Source organism: Lipotes vexillifer, unplaced genomic scaffold (assembly GCF_000442215.2).
Source record: "Lipotes vexillifer unplaced genomic scaffold, Lipotes_vexillifer_v1.1 scaffold53, whole genome shotgun sequence".
Lineage (NCBI taxonomy): Eukaryota > Metazoa > Chordata > Mammalia > Artiodactyla > Lipotidae > Lipotes > Lipotes vexillifer.
Window position 1 is genome coordinate 3,962,668 of NW_006791814.1, and position 20,539 is coordinate 3,983,206.

The 20,539-nt window shown below is 45.1% G+C and overlaps 1 protein-coding gene across 1 annotated transcript in view; it reads left to right on the forward strand.

The window, feature by feature from the left end:
- Positions 1-20,539, forward strand: part of PKIG (cAMP-dependent protein kinase inhibitor gamma) — a 38,393-nt gene that overhangs the window by 3,985 nt on the left and 13,869 nt on the right. The window contains exon 2 of the mRNA XM_007464775.1: positions 5,702-5,771. The gene's annotated coding sequence lies outside the window, so the exon portion shown is untranslated. The remainder of the gene's footprint in view (positions 1-5,701; positions 5,772-20,539) is intronic.

Here is a 20,539-nt window from a genome sequence, read left to right on the forward strand (position 1 = left end):
CTGCTGAAGCATTCACCCCCAACACCTTCCTATCCCCCTCGGCTTCAGAGGAAAGAAGGGAGTTCATCACAAAATGCAGCAGCCCCACCTTAGAGGACCCGGAATCTGCTATCCCATGTTCAGTAAGGAATTCTAGGGATGGGTGATTCTGTCGTCTAAAATCACCACTAAGTTTTCTGTTGGTTTGTTTTTATAACATTTATATTGTGGCTTTTTTTTTTCAGTTTACAAAATTGGAACATGTTCATGGAAGGAAAAGCGAGGCAGTACAGAAAAACATACTTAAATCATCACCCAGTGATTTCACTTCTCTGATTTTCAAATAAGGCATGGCGAGGTCAAAGGGCATGACCGTTTTTAGATCTCTGATACATGTTCCCGGTTTGCCACTGGAAAGTGTCAGCCTGTATAAGCTCCCATCAGCAGTCCATGCTTATGCCCGCATCCCCTCACCCGCACACTGGCTCCATCTGGAGTTTAGCTCGTTTTAATGTCTCCCCAGGCAGAGTCCCTGTTTGCGTATATCAGAGGTGCTCGTGTTCTGTGTTGCGGTCCCCGCGGGGGAAGAAACCACTATCTGCGCTTGGTTAGGGGCCCTGGCTTTCCTTTGTACTTTCCTGTACGTATGTGTGAATTCACCCATTGTAAAGAGCCCTTTGTGTTTTCGGTATTATGCAAAGTGCTATGGGCAATACCAAGGTAAGTAAGACTTATAAGTAGCTCACAGCCTGATAGGAAAAAAGGACTCGGTGACTCTTAACATGTGTGATTATGTGCCCCAAGAGAGGGACAGTGCTGTGGAAGGCCTGAGAGAGTAGCGATTAAGCCGAGACTTCGGTTCACTTCAGTAAATCTTTCATGTATTCAGCCAGTGTTTATTGAGCACCTCATATCTGCTAGGCACTGGGCAAGGTGGTAGGTGGACAGTGCTACATAGAACAGGCATGGTCCTTCCTCACATGAAGCTTACATGGACTGATGGTGGTGTTACGAAATAAACAGCATGAGTGATGGATGCAGAGGAGAGTGTAGTTGGGGCAGGTTTGCCTGAAGAGGTGGTGTTTAAACCAAGATAAGGAGTCAGTTATGCCTCGGAGTTGGGGCTGAGGGTGCTGGGGGTGGGAAAGAATACTCCAGGTAGGGAGAGGTACACAGGTGAAAGGCCCAAGGCGGGAAAGCCTGTGGAATGTTGGGGAAAGTGAAAGGAGGCAGTGTGGCTAAAGCCTAGAGGGGAAAGGAAGAGAGAAGAGGGTGAAGGTTAGGATCAGGGGAAGGTTAGGAAAATGATGGAGGGGCCTGGTGATGCAGGGAATTTTCCTTCCCTTATTCAGCAGCTGTATACCTGCTGAATATGAGCAAAATTTCTCTCTGAGTTGGCGTAGAATAGTCCTCCTAGTCTGTAATTTTTTCATAAGGGGCAGGAAAAATCGTTTACTCCCAAGGGCCAATGTCTTTATTCATTGGCTTGCCTATAGTTCCCCTTTCTGATTTCAAATGTGAGCTCCCTACTGGACTTGGGTTTGGAGACCTGAGTTTGTACTGCTGCTCTGTTACCAATTTGCTGTGTGACCTTAAAGGATCCTTAACTTCTCTGGGCCTCATTTTCATCTGTCAATGGGAATGATGCTGATCTGATCCCAGGGTCATTGTGAAGATCGAATAAGTATCTTAAACTGCTTTGTAAAATATGAAGTGCTGTAGACATATGAGCTATCATTATTATTTCAATGAAAGATTTCTTATCAGTGAAATAAGAGTTGAAAGTGAAGCATGCCACCAGGAACGGGCAGAGTGTACCTTCCAGGCAACCCTGAAATGGCAGATTCAGCATAGGTAGCTCTCCTTCAAGAGCTTGTTGTGAATGCTGTTCCTCTTTTCTCTTTCATTTCATCCACTGGGATAAACCATTTCCCTCCTTTCTCCTTCCGGCAGAATGGGTTACAAAACAATCCATTTCACTTCTCTGGATTCCAGGACCCACTTGATATGAAAGCCAGAGCATCTGCTTGGAGGCCAAGAGAGCCTTGTGAGCAGAGATGCTGCGGTTTACTGGGCTTTGGTTCCCGGCAAACATAGATGCCCGGGTGTATATTTAATTGGGTTTGGGGAGAAAGGCAATTACGGGCACAGAGCCACGAAAAACAGTCAACAGTGCAGAAGCAGCCCACACACCACCTAAGCAGGGCAGTTTCAAGCCAAAGCTTTAGGCTTGCTTTTGGATTTTTAAAGGGGAGCATTTTTATTTAAGTAAAAAAAAAAAAAAAAAAAATTCCCTTAAAAAGTGACATAAATGCTTAGGAAATAAAGTGCACTTTTTTTTCCCTTTCATGAAGCTTTTTAAAAAAATGTGTCTTCCGGCTATTAAAATGATAGGTTGGAAGACCTGTTCTATTTGACCAAAAGGGAAAGTGACAGTAAGTGCAGTTAACTATCCCATGTAGATAAATGGGTAGTGTGTGACACAGTTTACCAGCATTCTTTCTCTGCTCTCATTAGTTTGTTGTTGTTTTTGTTTTCTTCATTAGTTTTCCCTAAAGTGATGCATATGCTTGTTGTAGCTAGACAATTTGAAGATGTATAAAGAAAAAGTTTGTAATCTCTCCCCTCTCCCTGCTCCCCATTTCCATCCTTCTGAGATAACCACTGTAATCAGTTTGGTGTATATCTTTCCATACCTTTCTCCAGGCTCCTACGTGAATGGATACTTTGTGTATGTATGTGGTTTTTATGTTTTGTCACAAGTGGGATTGTACTTTATTATTTTGCAGTTTATTTTTCCCACTGAATAATACATCATGGGTAGGTACAAATTTGATTCACTCTTAAATAACTTCAGGGCTGTAGATCTAGAGGTACCACAGTATATTCAACCATTTCTCCTTTGGCAGATACTCGAGTTATTACCATTTTTTTTACGAAAACTATTGTTGCGTTAAATATCTACATGTACATATCTTTCTTCACTGGTCCTTTTGTTTTTATAGATTATATTTTCAAAAATAGTATTGCTGGGTTAAAGGGTATACATACTTGACATTTTAATAGATAAAACTGTCCTACTTTACAAAGAATTTACATTCTCCCCAGCAATATGTGAGTACTTCCATTTCCCTGAGTCTTTACCAGTATTAGATATTCTCTCTTCTTTCCTCCATCTCTCCCTCCTTCCATCTCTGTTGTTTTATTTCTGACCAAGCTGATGGGAAAATGGTGTTTTATTTTTGTATATTCTTTACTGCTAGTGAAACTCAACATTGTTTCATGTTAATTGACCATTTCATTTTCCTCTTCTATGAATTTCCTTTGCGCATTTTTCTTTTTCTTTTTTTTTTTTTTTTTTTTTCTTGCGTTATGCGGGCCTCTCACCGCTGCGGCCTCTCCCATTTGCGGAGCACAGGCTCCGGACGCGCAGGCCCAGCGGCCACGGCCCACGGGCCCAGCCGCTCCGCGGCACGCGGGATCCTCCCGAAACGGGGCACGAACCCGCGCCTCCTGCATCGGCAGGCGGACTCTCAAGCACTGCGCCACCAGGGAAGCCCTGCGCATTTTTCTTATGAATTATTTGCCTTTTTCTCAACAAGTAGTAGGAGCTCTTTATGTGTTTATGTATTAAGGATTCCAAATGTGTTACACATATTTTTCCTAATCTATTATATGTTTATTAATTTGTTTCTATATTTTTCTTCATAGTGTCTGGATTTCTTGCCTTGTTTAGGAATAATTTCCCCACCTCAAAGTTACATAAATATTTTCCTAAATGTTTTTCTAATACTTTTATGGTTTTAATTAATTTAATCCTGAATGTTTAATCCCTTTGGAATTTATGTTTATACATAGCAAGAGGTAGTGATCAAGCTTTTTTCTAGATGGCCAGCACCGTTTATTAAATTAGCCATCTTTTCTATTTTGTGTTGAAACCCATCTTTGTCATAAATAATTTCCTTTATTGTATCTGTTTCTGAACTTGCTATTCTAATCCACAGCTTATTTGTCTATTCTTATGTTAATACTGTATCTTTTTATTATAATGTCTTTATAATAAGCTTTTCTTGTAAGACAGATCCCCTATTTATTTTTTATAATTATCTTTACTATTTCTTGGCTAATTTTCTTGAGTACTTATTATTCCATATGAACTCTAAAGTAATTTTTTTAATTCACCCATCCAGAAAAACCTATTGGTATTCTTATTGGAATTTAATTAAAATTATGTAGTCACTTGAGAAGGATGACATTTTTGGATAATTAGGCTTTTCTACCCAGGAGCATGCTAACTGGTTTGCAACTTATGCATTCTATTTCTATATTTTGTTGCTTTTACCTTTAGAATTTCTATATGCACCATGGATGTATTATCTAAAATTAAACAGTATTTCTGTGTTTGCCCTGAATAATCAGAAACCTTACAACATTTAACTCTGATTTCTCTTCCATCTTCAATGTTATTATTGTCAAACATGTAATATTGTCAATATTATCAAATACGTTTTTACCTCCTCATTTAGCTTTGTTTCACTCAATCAGTACTTCTTTAAATTTACCAATATACTTACTAATTTTGCTCACTGTTGATTCTAAAATCTCACTTATTTTCTGCGTTCAATTTCTCTTCTGTTGGAGAATGTTTTTGGAGTTTGTCAATGGTAAACTTGCTCAGTCAGTTTTTGTCTGAAAATGTCTTTTGCCCCCACTTTTTTTTTTTAAATTAATTAATTTATTTTTGGCTGCATTGGGTCTTCCTTGCTGCGCGCGGGCTTTCTCTAGTTGCAAGTGAGCGGGAGCTACTCTTCGTTACGGTGCGTGGGCTTCTCACTGCAGTGGCTTCTCGTTGCGGAGCACGGGCTCTAGGCGTGCGGGCTTCAGTAGTTGTGGCACGTGGACTTCAGTAGTTGTGGCTCATGGGCTCTAGAGCGCAGGCTCAGTAGTTGTGGCGCATGGGCTTAGTTGCTCCATGGCATGTGGGATCTTCCCGGACCAGGCCTCAAACCTATGTCCCCTGCACTGGCAGGATGATTCTTGACCACTGCACCACCAGGAAAGCCCTGCCCCCACTCTTGATATTTTAGAATTTTAGATAGCATGTATAATGATTATATGGAAGTTATGTATGCCTCTGTAAAAGTTTTCAACTAAAACAGAAATAGTTAGTGTAAAAAGTGAAAGTCTTTCATTCCTTTTTCTGAGTCCCAAAGAGAGCCGCTGTTCATAGTTTGCTGTTTGCCTTTTTCTGTGTAGGTACAAAAATTTTGTATATACACAAACGGTGTACATTTTTCTAAGCATAAACAATCATGGTCTCTTTTTTTTAAAGAAATAATATATACAATTTTACACTACTTTTTAACAACAGAGCATGTACATTTTCCCATGTCAGTACGACAAAATCTCCCTCATTCTTTTTAACAGCTGTGTAGTTTCTCATCATATTGATACACCATAATTTAACTCTTTTCCTATTAACAGACATTTAAGTTGTTTCCTCTATTTTTTTTTTACTTTTACACAATATGTTTTACTGAACATTCTTTTACTTATGTGAGCATATTTATAGTATAAATTCCTAGATATCTGACTGATCCAAAGGATGTGTGCAGTTAATATGTTAATAGATGTTGTTAACTTGTATTCCTAAAAGCCTGTTTCAGTTTACAGCCCTAGAGTATGTCTGGCTCTAATTTTTGTGTTTCTTCTGGTTCCTTAGAATTTCCATATTGATCAGTCAACAGTGGAAAATCTGAAGAGATGCGAGCTGGAAAAAGAAACTAAACCAGGTGGGTAGTCACATTGTTCATACCACTACTGTAGCATCACGAATGTTTACCTAAATACCTTTATTTCCATTTGAAGAGGGAAAAGAAATAGATTCCAAATGAAATTAGAGAGGAATGTGGGCCCCATGAAGAAGAGGCAGGATGGCCCGGTTCAGAAGTTATATAACATCACTCTCTGCAATTTCAGTCATGATTCCATTTACATAGTTTCTCTATAGCAAAAGGAAGACAATTTACTTCTGGTGGCTTAAAAGAGAATGGGTTTCTTCAGCCATCTACTTAAGCAGATGGAATCATTCACAGGAGTTATTAGCAAACCTAGTCATGATGCCAACTTTCCTGTCCACCAATTGTTATAAAGGTATTTTCATAAGGACTAGGGCACATTTTGGGAATTTTAATACTGTGATACAGGAGCAAAAGCAGGCAAAACCCAGCCCAAAGAAACAAGTACAGCCCAGTGATCTGATGAGGAGAGATGGTGCAGGTCCGTTCCAGTTGTAAGAAGAATGCAGTTCATACAACATAGAATGGCCTGCCTGGAAGTATGGCCACCTTGGGTTAGTGTTCATATTTTTATGGTATCCAAACATTTTCTAACAGCTTCTGACCCGTGGTCCACCCACCTCCCTTGCCCACAACTCGCCTACCCCTTTCCAGCTCCATCCTCTTGCATTAGGGCAGAATCTCCAGCCTTTAGTACTCTGTCCAAGTCCTAGTAGTCCTGGGAATTTGGGGGGTTTCCAGCTCCTTTGAATTCCCTCTCATGGCCTGGCCTGCCTCTAGCATCTCTCCTAAGATTCCTCTTCTCTGTTGGCAGAGCAAGAATCTTATCTGGAAGGCAGCTGCCCTGGGTCTGGAACTCCCCAGCTGCTTATCAGCAAGGCTTTTGGGCCTTGCCCTACAGTAGCTTCCTGCTGGGAATCCCCTGGATGCATATATTTGCAGTGACTAGAATGCAGCAGTCAGCTCCCAGGACTGTTTATCTGGCCAAGATCAGAGGACCTTCTATTCCAATTGCTGTGGGAGCATTGGGTCCCAGCCACTGAACCTTGAAGTTTAGAGCCTGGGTTTTTAAACAGGCTTCTGGGGTTCAAGATTTCCCTGTAAACATGGGTACAGTTTTGTATGCATACACGCACACATACTTTTCTAGGCAGAACGTCTGTAGCTTTCCTCAGATTCTCAAGTGTGTCTGTGACCTCTGAATTGGAAGAATCATTGGTCTCGAGAGAGCCTCAAGTGGTGTGGGGCACTGCGTCCCCTTGGGCAGCAGCCTCCCACATGCCAGGATATCTTGGGCGACCTCACCAAGCCTCTAGGTTTTTCTGTTTAGGGGTGAACTGGGACAAATTAGCTAATATCACTGAAGCTCAGAGCCATCTGATGGGATGTCCCAAAGGCCAGTCATGGAATTGTACGCCCAGCCCCTGTTTCATCTCACTGAGCACACTGTGCGGGTTTTCTGGTTTCTGAGTCTGAAGCTCAGAAGGGCTGCTCCGGCAGCTACACTGACGGCAGTGGGAATAGTGTTGATAGCTAAATTTCAGTCTGGCTTACCACTGCCAAGAACAGCGTCAGATACTTTCTACACCTTATCTTATTTGATCCTCACAACTTTCCACGGAGGTTGGAACTGTTATTTTATATATGGAGAAACTGAGGCACAGAGGGACTTTGTAACTCACCAGAGGCCACACAGCCAATAAGTCAGTAAGTAATACATGACCTAAGCACATGAGCTTAACCACCAAGCTTTATGGTGAAAGTAAAGGGCATTTTTAGAAAAATAAAGCAGAAAAAATATGGGGCTGTTTAGTGTAGGGCAAACTGCCCTGTATCTTATAATAATACTAAGAACATTGCCATGTTATACCAGATATGAAAAACTGTGCACACAGCACTGATCTTAAATCATTAAGAAAAGGTTAGTGGGTGGGCTTCCCTGGTGGCGCAGTGGTTGGGAGTCCGCCTGCCGATGCAGGGGACACGGGTTCGTGCCTCGGTCCGGGAAGATCCCACATGCCGCGGAGCGGCTGGGCCCGTGAGCCTTGGCCACTGGGCCTGCGCATCCGGAGCCTGTGCTCCGCAACGGGAGAGGCCCCAACAGTGAGAGGGCTGCATACAGCAAAAAAAAAAAAAAAAAAAAAAAAAAAAAAAAAGAAAAGGTTAGTGGGTAATACACTAATGCATTAGTGCAATACCTGAGAAGAATTTCTCTCCTTTGTAATTCAGATAAGTGTTTTTTGTTGTTGTTTGTTTTTTACAGCTTTATTGAGATATAATTCACATACCACACAATTCACCCATTTAAAGTCTACAATTCATTGGCCTTCAGTATATTCACAGAGTTGTGAATCTATCACCATAATCAGTTTTAGAACATTTTCATTCCCCCCAAAAGAAACCTCACACCCTTAACTCATCACCTTCCCAAGCCCCCCAACCCTCCCCAGTCCTAGGCAACCACTAATCTGCTTTCTGTCTCCACATAAGGTTTTGATACTTAAAAGAGTAACAGTGTGGGAATCTTGGTGATCTGGTGTGAGTCATTCCCTGAGGAATAATTAGACAAATGAAATTTGACTCTAATGTATTTTATAAATGGCTTTATTAGCTAAGAAGCTACAAGCATGTCTTTGATATGCCCAAATTTAGGGTTGACATAGGCAAGAGACAAGTTTGTTTCTGAGTAATTTCCACTTGTCAACGTCACCTGTCAAACGGGCTCTTCTCAGTGAGTGGCTGTAAAACAATGATGGTTTCGTGGGGCCGCATTTCTCCATTGGTGGCAGAACCAGTGGTGGTTCAGCATAGGATCTTTTTTCTGTCATTGGAATCCCTGGCTTGCTTCCGTGTCTGCCTGGCTCTAGTTGTCAAAGTGAAGGGCACTCATGTAGTTGCCCGTCACTCTGAAATTCAGGACAGGACCCCATCAGACACTCAGAGGATGTACAACCACATGCTCTCTTGAACTCTTGTCACTTTAGCAGATCCACTGTGTATCTCTCCTGACTCATTCATTCATTTGTTCTTTTTGAAAACATTTATTAGGCGCTCTGCACCTGGCACTGTGGTGGGTGCTCAGTCAGTCACTCTGAAAGCTCCTTCTCCTTATTAGTACAGTGCGTGGCCTTATTCGGCCCAGGTGGGCAGAGCCATTTGCACTGAGACAAGCCAGGGAGTTTGGTAACAGAACAGTTCTCTGATGGGAATGAGACAGATGCAGTATCATCCACATCGAGACAGATCCGTCCCCAGAATGCACCCATCCTGAAGAATGTGCGAGGAGTTGGGGATGAGGAAACCCAGGTTCAAGGCCTGATTTGGTCACTGACTACTTAGAGGACCTGGGGTGATCCCTGCAACTTCTCTGATCCACGGGCTGTCCATTATGAGGGTTAAATAATGCAGTGCCTCCCAAAGTACCTTCAGTACCAGTGCTGGGAAGAGTCTGTACTTAGTAAGTGTTGAATGAATGACTGAAGGAGTGAAGGAACATTCTGCGATTCTCAGAGCTGGAGCAGAATAGCAGGTCAGGCGACCAGGTGGAGATAGGTATAAATGAAGACCAAGGAGAACCTCCCTTTCTTCTCCCAGTCAGCCCCTCCTGCCACTTTCACCCCTTTAAGCTCGCCTTGTCCTCGGCTCCCACATCCTCTGCTTTCCTGAGCCAGAGAGGCTCCGCCTTTGAGGCCTTGGGCCTAGGAGCCAGCCACGCCAGGGTGTGAATCGGGGGCTCCAGTACGTCTTCGCTGTGTGTAAAAGGGATCTAATTGTGCAGGACTACAGGTAAGCGAAAATAGGATGATATGGGAAGCATTTCTTGCCATATTTGATGCGTAGCATATACACCCATAATTGGTAGCCATTTTAATTTTATTATTATCATTGTTTGTTTGGTCAGGAGCCAGCGCTCGTATGGTGGTTTTCATCACTGGCTTGAGAGTGCAAATGTTCTTCAGTTCTTATTTTGTTTGTTCATTAATGCATTCATATGGATATATTTATTGTGCATCTTCCACGCGTCATGAACTGTGCTGTTTGCTGGGGATACAGTGACAAGAGAGTCAGTGTGCCTATCCTTCTAGAACCAGTTGGGAGGGCAGATATGGGACAAGTGTATCAGCACCTGTACGGTGGCAAAGCAGGGAGCCCTTATCTTTTCTGCTGGGTCAGGGAAGAGGACACTGGGCCTGGGGGCTGGCCGTCCCCTGAAGACCCAGTGCCTGGAGGTAGGGGGCAGAGGGCTGGAATACTATACCGAGGGGCTGGAATCCAGTGCAGACTGTGGTTACGTGGGCCGAAGGCACAGGGGCATCTGTGCTCTGTGCTCCAGTCGGATGGTTCCCGGCTTGCAGGCATGTTGTTCTTCCCGGTTCCAAGGGAGGCTCTTACTTCATTAGTAATCTTCTGTGTTGTGTTGTGTGGACTGTGGGCTCTGCTTCTGTCTGGCGGCAGGAGGAATGGCAGGCGAACTTTGTTTCTCCTTTGGTTTAAGACGGGAGGGCCCCAACTAGAGACGCCCTTACTGCCCCCAGGCCTAACTCCCCCTGCACTAGAGGGAGGCTCTGAGAACTGGCGTGGAAGGAAAGCGTTACAGCATTCATTTGGAAATGCCACAGAAAGGGTAAAGTCAAATCAGAGCAAAACTCCGAGTCAACTCTTGTCCTCTAGGACCCTGGAAGGTCCTGGCCACCGTTAGCCTTATCTCTCCCCACTTGCTGCACCCCAGCCCTGTGGCCTCCTTGCCCTCTTTCTGGACACCAGGTAGGCCCCACCTCTTGCATGCTGTCCCCTCTGCCTGGCCCACTTTCCCAGGTATCTGCCTGCTCTCCCCGCTTCAGGTCCCTGCACCCGTGTCCCTCTTGTTCGTTAGTATGGGTCGCTCCAATAGAATTTGAGCTTCATGAGGGCAGAGAGTCTGTTTTATTCGTTGCTGAATCCCCGGTGCCCAGTGAGCAATAAATATGAAGGAGGGGAGGGAGTCATTTCCTTAAAGTTAGTGACTGGACTCCTGAGCCCTGCTCTGCCTTGTACATCTTATTGTTACAGCCCTTAATGACCAAGCTTTTTAAAGATCCTTAAAGTTTTAAAAGATTCATATACAGAAGTGGTCCCTAAACTCTTTGCACTTTCATCACATGTGTGGGCCATGACAGTCTTCCATCAGTAACAGAGGCTGACAAGCACAGTGATATTGGCTAGTAAGCACACACCACATTCCCCGCCTGGCATTATTAGGATCCCTGAGGGAGGCAAGGGGTATAGTTTGAAGCTGTTTCCCAGTGATTCCAGAATTCTGGTATGTGTGCCCCTGTCCCCAATGCTTGGTTAAGAATTATGTGTGTTTGGGTCGACCTCCCTAACTAGACCTTGAATGTCCCTCAAGGGCCCCTGCTGTCTCACTGTTTTTGTATCTGTAGCATCTAGTCCCAAGCCTGGTACACACTGAGTGATCAGTAAAAGTTCATGCATGAATGGATGAATGGATTGATATTATAGAGATAATATCTTGCTTCTTTGCATTCTCTCCAGCGGCTTTGGGGCACGCTTTCTATAGACTTCTAGAGGAACTGTAGAGGGACCCCGAGCTGGAAGTAACATTAGAGATCACTCTGTTTACCCACTGCCGCATAACACATCACCCCCAGTACTTAGTGGTTTAAAACAACAGCAGTAATGTATTATTTTTCGTGCTTTTTCCTGTGGGTCAGGAATTTGGGGACAGCCCAATTGGACAATTCTGGCTTGGCTCTCCCACGCAGTTGCAGATAGTGGCATGTGCTGGAACAGCTAGGGACCAGCGCAGCTAGGGGCTGCCTGCTGCATCTCTCTCCATGCCGTCTCAGGACCTTTCCATGTGGTCACTTCACGGGGCTGGTTTGGGCTTTCTCAAAGAATGGCAGCCTCAGGTATCCTACATGCAGCTCACAGCTCCAAAGACAAGTGTACCGAGGGAGAGCCAGGTAGAAGCTGTGACACCTTTTCTAACTCCATCTTGGAAGTCATGTCTGTTGCAGTCTGTTAGTTAGAAGCAAGTCACTATGGCCAGCTCATTCAAGAGGATACAAATTACACTTCACCTCTTGATAGGAGGAATGTCAAAGACTTTGCAGACGTGTTTCCAAAACATCACAGAGATGCCCAGCTTACCTCTTCATTCTACACTTGAGACCCCCGAGATCTGAGGGGGAAGGACCTTGCCCAGAGCCACCTGGCCTGGCATCGGCAGAGCTGGAGCTCAGTCCAGACCCTGGACCTTTGGCCACAGCCTGCTTGGAAGTGATCTCACTTTCCCTTCCAGCCCTCCTTCCACATTATGACAGGGACTGCCTTTCTCTGGGAACCTTGCATTTTAGCTGAGCCCTCACCAAGTTTAGGTAATGTGTAAACAACAGAAGACCTGGGGAGACTCAGTAAGCCTGGTCCTCAAGCAGTAATTCTGTTGGAGTATTCTGCCTCTTTCCAGAGACCTCCATAGAAGCACAGACTTTCACGGATTGAAGAGTTTGTATCACTGTCCCAAATGCCCAGCCCCCAGCCCTACGTGAAGTGCTAACACTGCCCAGCCACAGGGGGAGATACAGCGGCTGAGTGGGTGAGGGTTTTAAAATGCATACCCCCAAATGCTTGTTTTTTCAAAGTTAAATAAGAAAAATTAGAATTTGGTGGCAGACAGAGAATCAACCCAACATCACTGAAGAGATTCTTAAGATTTTAAAATAATAACTGGAAATTCTAAACAGGATTTTGCTTAAGCTTGGGTAAAATGCATCTGGGTGTATGCTTTAGCCAGCATTGTAGAATATTTTCTTAGGACTTTATTGTCCTTCCTTCAGAAATGCCTTATTATGAGGTTGGGGATAGAGGAGAAAAAAGGGGAGAAAAGGGAGTGGACAGTTTTGTTTTTTTGGTTTTTTTAATAAATTTATTTATTTTACTTATTTATTTTTGTCTGTGTTGGGTCTTCGTTGCTGTGTGCCAGCTTTCTCTAGTTGTGTTGAGCGGGGGCTACTCTTCGTTGCGGTGCACGGACTTCTCATTGCGGTGGCTTCTCTTGTTGCGGAGCACGGGCTCTAGGCGTGCGGGCTTCAGTAGTTGTGGCTTGCAGGCTCTAGAGCGCAGGCTCAGTAGTTGTGGCGCACAGGCTTAGTTGCTCCACGGCATGTGGGATCTTCCTGGACCAGGGCTCGAACCCGTGTCCCCTGCATTGGCAGGTGGATTCTTAACCCCTGTGCCACTAGGGAAGCCCGAGTGGACAGTTTTTAACAAACCCTTTCTGCCTGCCAGGCATGATGGTAATTCATTTCTACACTTCCTGGCCTAATAGTACAGGCTCACTCCTGCCCCATACTCAGTGGATAATATGACCTTGGGCAAGTACTTAGCCTCTCTATACCTCAGCTTCCCCTGTGCCTAGGGAAGCCCGAGTGGACAGTTTTTAACAAACCCTTTCTGCCTGCCAGGCATGATGGTAATTCATTTCTACACTTCCTGGCCTAATAGTACAGGCTCACTCCTGCCCCATACTCAGTGGATAATATGACCTTGGGCAAGTACTTAGCCTCTCTATACCTCAGCTTCCTCCTCTGTAGGACAGAAATGATTAATGCTTTCTACCTCAGGGAATTGCTGTAAAATTAAATGAGATAAAGCCTGAAAGATGCTTAGCAGTGGGACTTCCCTGGTGGCACAGTGGTTAAGAATCCACCTACCGATGCAGGGGATACGGGTTCGATCCCTGGTCTGGGAAGATCCCACATGCTGCGGAGCAGTTAAACCCACGAGCCACAACTACTGACCCCACAGCCCGAACACCGCAACGAAGAGTAGGCCCCACTCACCGCAGCTAGACAAAGCCCTCGCGCAGCAATGAAGACCCAACGCAGCCAAAAAATTATAAAAAAAAGAGATGCTTAGTGTGGCATGCAGTCAGGACTCTGTAAATGCTGGCTCTGATTATTCCCCCAAACCACCTTTCCAGGCAGTTGTCACAGCCCCATTTTATAGATGAGGACTGTGTGGCTAGTGAGGTGCCCAGCTCTAGGGACAGAAGCTGAGCGACCCTAAGCCCTTGCTGTGTCACTGCACCATGCAAGACTCCAGTTGCTCAGTCAACATGCAGTAGCGGTGGGCACAGGGGCTCTGGAGGCCTCGCGACCTGTAGGGCCCCCGTGCCAGTGTCCCAGAGCAGGACCATTTGAAAAGGCAGGGCCAGGAATCCACTGAAGAGGCTCTGTAAAGAGCAGAGTGACAGAGAATGTTCCAGGCAGAATAAACAGTCTCACGAAGGCCCTGAGGTCAGGAAAGCTGGGTTGAGGATTTAAAGACCAAAATGGGCCAAGAAGAAAATGGAAATGAGACAAAAGGTCGCAGAAGGAGGCAGGGCCAGATCAGTGCAGGATGTCAGGGGCTGGTGTAGAGTTTGGATTTTGCCAGATGTGGAATGGAAAAGCATCAAAGGTTGAATGAAGCAGGGGAACCACATGCCGCAGTGTCTGATGTGCAAACATCACCCTGGCCCTTGTGGAGAACACAGACTTGGGTCGAGGGCAAGAGGGGAGCAGGGAGGTGGTGAGGAGACACTACCAGGGGTGCAGCTGAGAAACGATGGCGACCAGGTGGTGCACGTGGAGGGGAGAGGAGCCAAGCTCAGGCTCTCTTCTGCAAGTAGAAAAGACAGGACCCGGTGATGGATTGGACATGAGTGATGGCCCCAGGTTTCCAGCTTGAGTAGCCTGTACAGCGGGTGCCGGCCCTGAGCTCAGGGAGGCTGGAGGGAGCGGGCTTGTGACTGGACGCGTGAAGTTGGAAACGCTGGGGAGATGTCCAAGGGAAAGGTGAAATAGGCAGTTAGGCTGCACATCCTGAGCTCTTAAGAGAGGCTTGGGGCTCTGTGGGAATCATCAACACAGACTATTAAGGCAAAGGGTGAGAACCCCCCAGGGGGCAGATAGAGAAGAGGACACAGGCCTGGTCCCGGTGGGGGGGTGAGGGAGGGGTCACCAGGGCCCCTGGCAGAGGCCCGCGCCTGGAGGAGGTTAGGAAGCGGCCCGACAGGCTGGAGGAGGTGCAGCGGGGGTGGGGCCTGCAGGCCCTGGGGGAGAGTGCTCTGAGGAGACCTGAGAAGAAGGGCGTCCATGGGGAACCTGCCCTTTCCTCCCACCTGGCGGCCTCCCAAAGCAGGACTCCCCACCGCCTGCCCCCGGGGCTGCTTGTCTCTGGCCCCGTGGGTGCAGAAGCCAAGGCCCTGCCCAATTGCCTCCAAAGGAAGCCTCACTGGGGGGCCCCTCTCTCGGGCATCAGGTACTGCCCTGGCAGGAGACAGGTTCCTCTCTGGCGACTTTGCTCTGGGGGTGTCCCTAAGGGACTAGATAGAGCTTGGGCCAGGCCCCAGCAGGCCGCACGTAGCCAGGACCAGCTGTCCTGCCCTTTCCCAGCTTCTGGGAACGTGCTCAGTCCGGGGCCCTGACTTCTTTACCCGTACCTCAGTGCCTCTGTGGGTCTGGATGCCCATCGCAGAGAAAAGCCTCTTCCCTCTGAGTTTGGGGAATGCCAGCTCAGGAGGCCCTCATATTTCCATCAGGTTTCCACGGCCCTTTCTTCCCTCGGAGAAGCCTTAGAAAGCATATTCCCCACCCCTCGGGAGGCCTGTCCCAGGGCACCAAGTCCCACTCTGTGCTCTGTGTCCATTGCAAAATGGTCTGCTTTCTTATTTGTATGGTGTCTGCAAATATCTAATTTTTTAAAAAGGAAAAAATAACCAAACAGGAAATGACCTTTCTGGTATATTTGGAAGACAATTTGGTGCTGTTTGGAATCTGCCTGAGCGATGAGGACTAAGCTGCAGGCTTGGAACAGACCATGTAGCTCTTGGCAGAGGTTGGGACCTCTTCAGTTTACAGAGCTGGGGGGAGAATAAACACAGAAGGGAGAAGACCGAGTCCCGTGGGGAAACCCGACAGCACCCAGGGCAAGCACCTGCGAGAGCACAGCCTCTGATCCTGGGCCACTGAGGGTCTGGGAAGCTGAACATAAGGGCTCTTCTTTTTCCTCCCAGGCATTCAGGGTCAAATACCTCACCCTGGGAAGGCTCCCAAACCTTCCGAAGATGAGGAAGAGTAGCAGAGCATCACTCTTGAGCATCGCATAGGGCTCAAACTGAGATAGGAGGTGTTAGATCACTTAGACCCACATTGGCTGTTGACTCTGCCTGGATCACCCTCTATCCAGCTTTTCTGTAGATCTCAGCCCTAGGTCACATCCTTAAGGAGGCCTTCCCTGACCATACAGCCTTAACTGAACCGTGCACACACAGAGAAACCTGTTCTCTCTTTCCACAGCACTCACCACAATCCACAATGATAGATCCGTTTACCTGTTCAGTGCCTCTCTCTCTCTCTCTCTCTTTTTTTTGATTGAAGTATAGTTGAATTACAGTATTGCAGGTGCACAGCAAAGTGACTCAGTCATATATATATATGTTCTTTTTCAGATTCTTTTCCATTATAGTATTTTACAGGATACTGAATATAGTTCCCTGTGCTATACAGTAGGTCCTAGTTGGTTATCTATTTTATGTATAGTAGTGTGTACCTATTAATCCCAAATTCCAAATTTATTCCTCCCCCCCTTTTCCCTTTGGAAACCATAAGTTTGTTTTCTATGTCTGTGCGTCTATTTCTGTTTCATAAATAAGTTCATTTGTATTATTTTAGATTCCACATATAAGTGATATCATATGGTATTTTTCTCTATCTGACTTACTTCTCTTAGTATGATAATCTCTGGGTTCATCCATGTTGCTGCCAATGGCATTATTTCATTCTTTTTTATGGATGAGTAGTATTCCATTGTATATATGTACCACATCTTCTTTATCCATTCATCTGTCAGTGGACATTTAGGTTGTTTCCATGTCTTGGCTATTGTGAATAGTGCTGCTGTGAACATAAGAGTACATATATCTTTTTGAATTATAGTTTTATCTGGATATATGCCCAGGAGTGGGATTGCTGGATCATATGGTAGTTCTGTTTTTAGTTTTCTGAGGAACCTCCATACTGTTTTCCACAGTGGCTGCACCAACTTACACTCCTAGCAACAGTGTAGGAGGGTTCCGTTTTCTCCACACCCTCTCCAGCATTTATTATTTGTGGGCTTTTTGATAATGGCCATGCTGACTGGTGTGAGGTGATACCTCATTGTAGTTTTGATTTCCAGTGCCTTTTTCTGTTATCACATTGTAAATGTCTTTTTAGTCTCCAATGTATAGCCCATACCTGGCATAGTGCCTGGCATATAAAAAGTGCTCAGTAAACAGTGAGCGAATGAATGAATGAATGAATGAATGAATGTCTGGACTGGAAGAGATTTAGAGATCATATTTCAACCTTATTATTTCAGATGGGGAAAAGGAAGCTGTGGGCTCACCCTGCTGCACGGAGATTGAGCCAGACCTCTTGGCCACTGTTATAATGCAGGGCTGCACAGCCTGTGCTCTCCCCTGGAATCTAGACCATCTTCTATCATTTAGTCATTCATTAAATATTCATTGGGCTTCAACTCTGTGCTAGGCCTTTCGGATATAGCAGTACACATGTCAGCCAGGGCGCCACTTTTGTGGAACTTACATTCACTCAGCACCGTAAAGCACAAAAGAAAGAAGTGTAAGTTTTGGCCTTCTATGCACCACTAAACAGAGTAAAAACAAAGAAGCCTAAAGAAAGTGTCAGTAGGACAGTTCTACTGATAAGTCACCCAGTGAGAATGGACCATAGTAATGACTTATTAGTCGCGCACCTCTTCCCTTCCACGCATCTTGTCAGACTCTTTCTGAGCACATTGTTCCATTGCCTTCACAAGAGCCCCCTGAGCAGGAGGTGCTATCGTGACCCCCGCGTTGCTGAGGAGGAAACTGGGATCCAGAAAAATGAAGGCAGTTGTCCAAGGTCTCCAAGCTAGTAAACAGGGATGGCCGGGCTGCACGCCGGCACTAGATGCCTCCTTCCAACCGCACACCCCCTGAGGGATCTGTCCTGTTGCTGGGGGTTCCCTGGGGTGCAGTAAGGTGTGGGAGGAAGAGCTCTGGACCAGGAGGTCGGACTCCTGGATCAAGAACTTTGGGCAAGTCCTTCTCCCTTTCTGAACCTCACTTTCCCGAGCTATTAATGAGAGGCTTGTCTCCATGTGCTCGGGGAGCCCTTTCAGTTTGATGATTCCACAAATGGTTTTGAGATAAGTGGAAAAAATTAACTAAGGTCGATCTCTAACTCATGTCTCATAGCAAATAAATTTCAGATCAGTCAAAGTTTTACATAGGAAAAATAAAGCCATGAAAGTACAACAAATAAGCAAGGGAGGATTCTTTACTAATCTCAGAATGGGGAAGACATTTCCAAGTATGATCCAGAACCAGGAAACCGAAAAGTAAAATATGGATCAGTTTGACTACATGAAGAGAAAAAATGTGCATGCGGAGAAATGTCAGCAATAAAGTCAGAGAATAAATAACAAGTAAAAAATACTTGTAACGCCTCTTAAGGCAAAAGACTAATTGTCTTAATATTGATATGTAAATAACTCCTACAAATCAATAAGAAAAAGGGCTACAATCTAATAGAAAAATGGGCAAAAGGATTTGAATAAACAATGCACAGAAAAGGAAATACACATGGAAAGATGCTCAGTTGCACACACAGGAGCAGTACAAGCTGAAACAGCGGGGGACTGTTCTCACCTTTCAGACTGGGGGGAAAAGACTGTTGATGAGAATGTGGTGCCGCAAAGTGCTCCTCACATATGTCCAATGGGAATTAACTGCTGTGGAGGAAAATTTGGCTCTATTCAATTTTTTAAATTTACATATCCTTTAATGTGGCAATTCTACTTTTATGGAAACAACCCCAAAGTTTATCACTCAAGAAATCGTTAAATTGGTCTACAGCAGTGAGACAGCAGACACCATGCAACCAATAATAATAAAAAAAAAAAGTTATCTTGTAGTATAAGGACTTTGGGTTTGTTTCTAGAGTTTTTATATAATCAGTGCTGCAGTGGCTTCAGGATGATCTGGAATTGTTTCCAGGAAGTATTTTTGAATGAAAAAAGCGAGATGGAAAACAACTTTTTGTTTTAAATAAAAGAAGGAAGGAAGGAAGGGAGGGCAGGAGGGAATATGTTTGTTACCTGGATTATCTTGGGAGGACACAAGAAAGTGCTTGCCTGGTGGGGGGAAGGTATCTGAGTCCAAGGAGGCCACTGAGCTCTTACTCTTTTTCCTTTCATACTTTTTTTTTTTTTTTTTTTTGCCTGCGTTGGATCTTCGTTGCTGTGAGTGGGCTTTCTCTAGTTGTGGCGAGCGGGGCCTACTCTTCGTTGCGGTGCGCAGGCTTCTCATTGCAGTGGCTTCTCTTGTTGTGGAGCACAGGCTCTAGGCGCGCGGGCTTAGTAGTTATGGCATGTGGGCTCAGTCATTGTGGCTCGCGGGCTCTAGAGCACAGGCTCAGTAGTTGTGGTGCACGGGCTTAGTCGCTCCGCGGCATGTGGGATCTTCCCGGACCAGGGCTCGAACCCATGTCCCCTGCATTGGCAGGTGGATTCTTAACCACTGTGCCACCAGGGAAGTCCCTCCTTTCATACTTCTTGATTTTCATACCATACACACACATATTCAAAAATGAAATAATTTAAAAATAAAGTGAATTTTTTCACTGGAAAAAATACAGAAAATTTAAAAATCATTCATAATTTAATTAAATAATATTGATATGTGATCATATCATTGAGATTCTTCATTTAACAGTCTATGTGAACAAACTATGTGAACAGTCTATTTCCCCCTGTCTCTTAAAAACTTCACAAACATTTTAATACCTGAATGGTATTTCATTTAGATACAAATTAGTTAAATTAGATACAAATTAGTTAAATACGTATATATTTCTCTATTGTCCATATATTTCTCTATTGTCCATTTAGGACATGTGACATGCCCACTTAGGAGCTCATTTTGGTGTCTTTAGTTTTTGACTATTTCAAGCAATACTGTGATGAACATCTTTGAACATTTATCCTTATGCACAACATGGATTACGTTCTTAGAAAAAAGTATTATAAGCTGACTTAGTGGCTCAAGGATATGAAAAAAGGTGAGGTTTCTTGTCATGTTAAGTCACTCCTCAGAGAGGTCCTGGCGTTTATACTCTCCTTAACAGAGTCTGAGAATTACCGTTTTCTGATGCAGTTTCCAACTCTGAGGATTCTTTCTTATTTTGCTGTTGACTTTAAGAGCAGAGAGTGAGGGAAGAATACAAATGTTGAAGAAAAACGAAATCGTGTGCTTGTGCTGTGTGTCAGAGAACTCCCCAGACACACCCCACCCCCGGACCTGTCTTTGGAATTGGTCTTCCCTGGCGGGATAGGGATGGCAGCCGGAGCACACTGGCCACGGTTGGTGTTTTGCAGCATTGGCCTTTGAGCTTGGTACACTTCCCTCTCCGAGCCAGGAAAGTCAGCTTCCTACCCTGGGCAGCCTGTAAGGTCAGCCAGGCAAGGGCAGGAGCCAAAGCCCTAGGGTGTCAGTTCCAGCAGGAAGCTGGCCTTTTAGATGGAGCCTGTAACTCCATCCATCCCCAGTGTCAGATGCTAGAGATCCTGGACCAGAACATCAGCACAGCCATCTATAGTGGACAGAGGCCTTTCCCACTGGCCAAAGGAGTGAGTCACTTTATGGTTTCCACAGATAGGGGAAGAGGGGTGGGGGG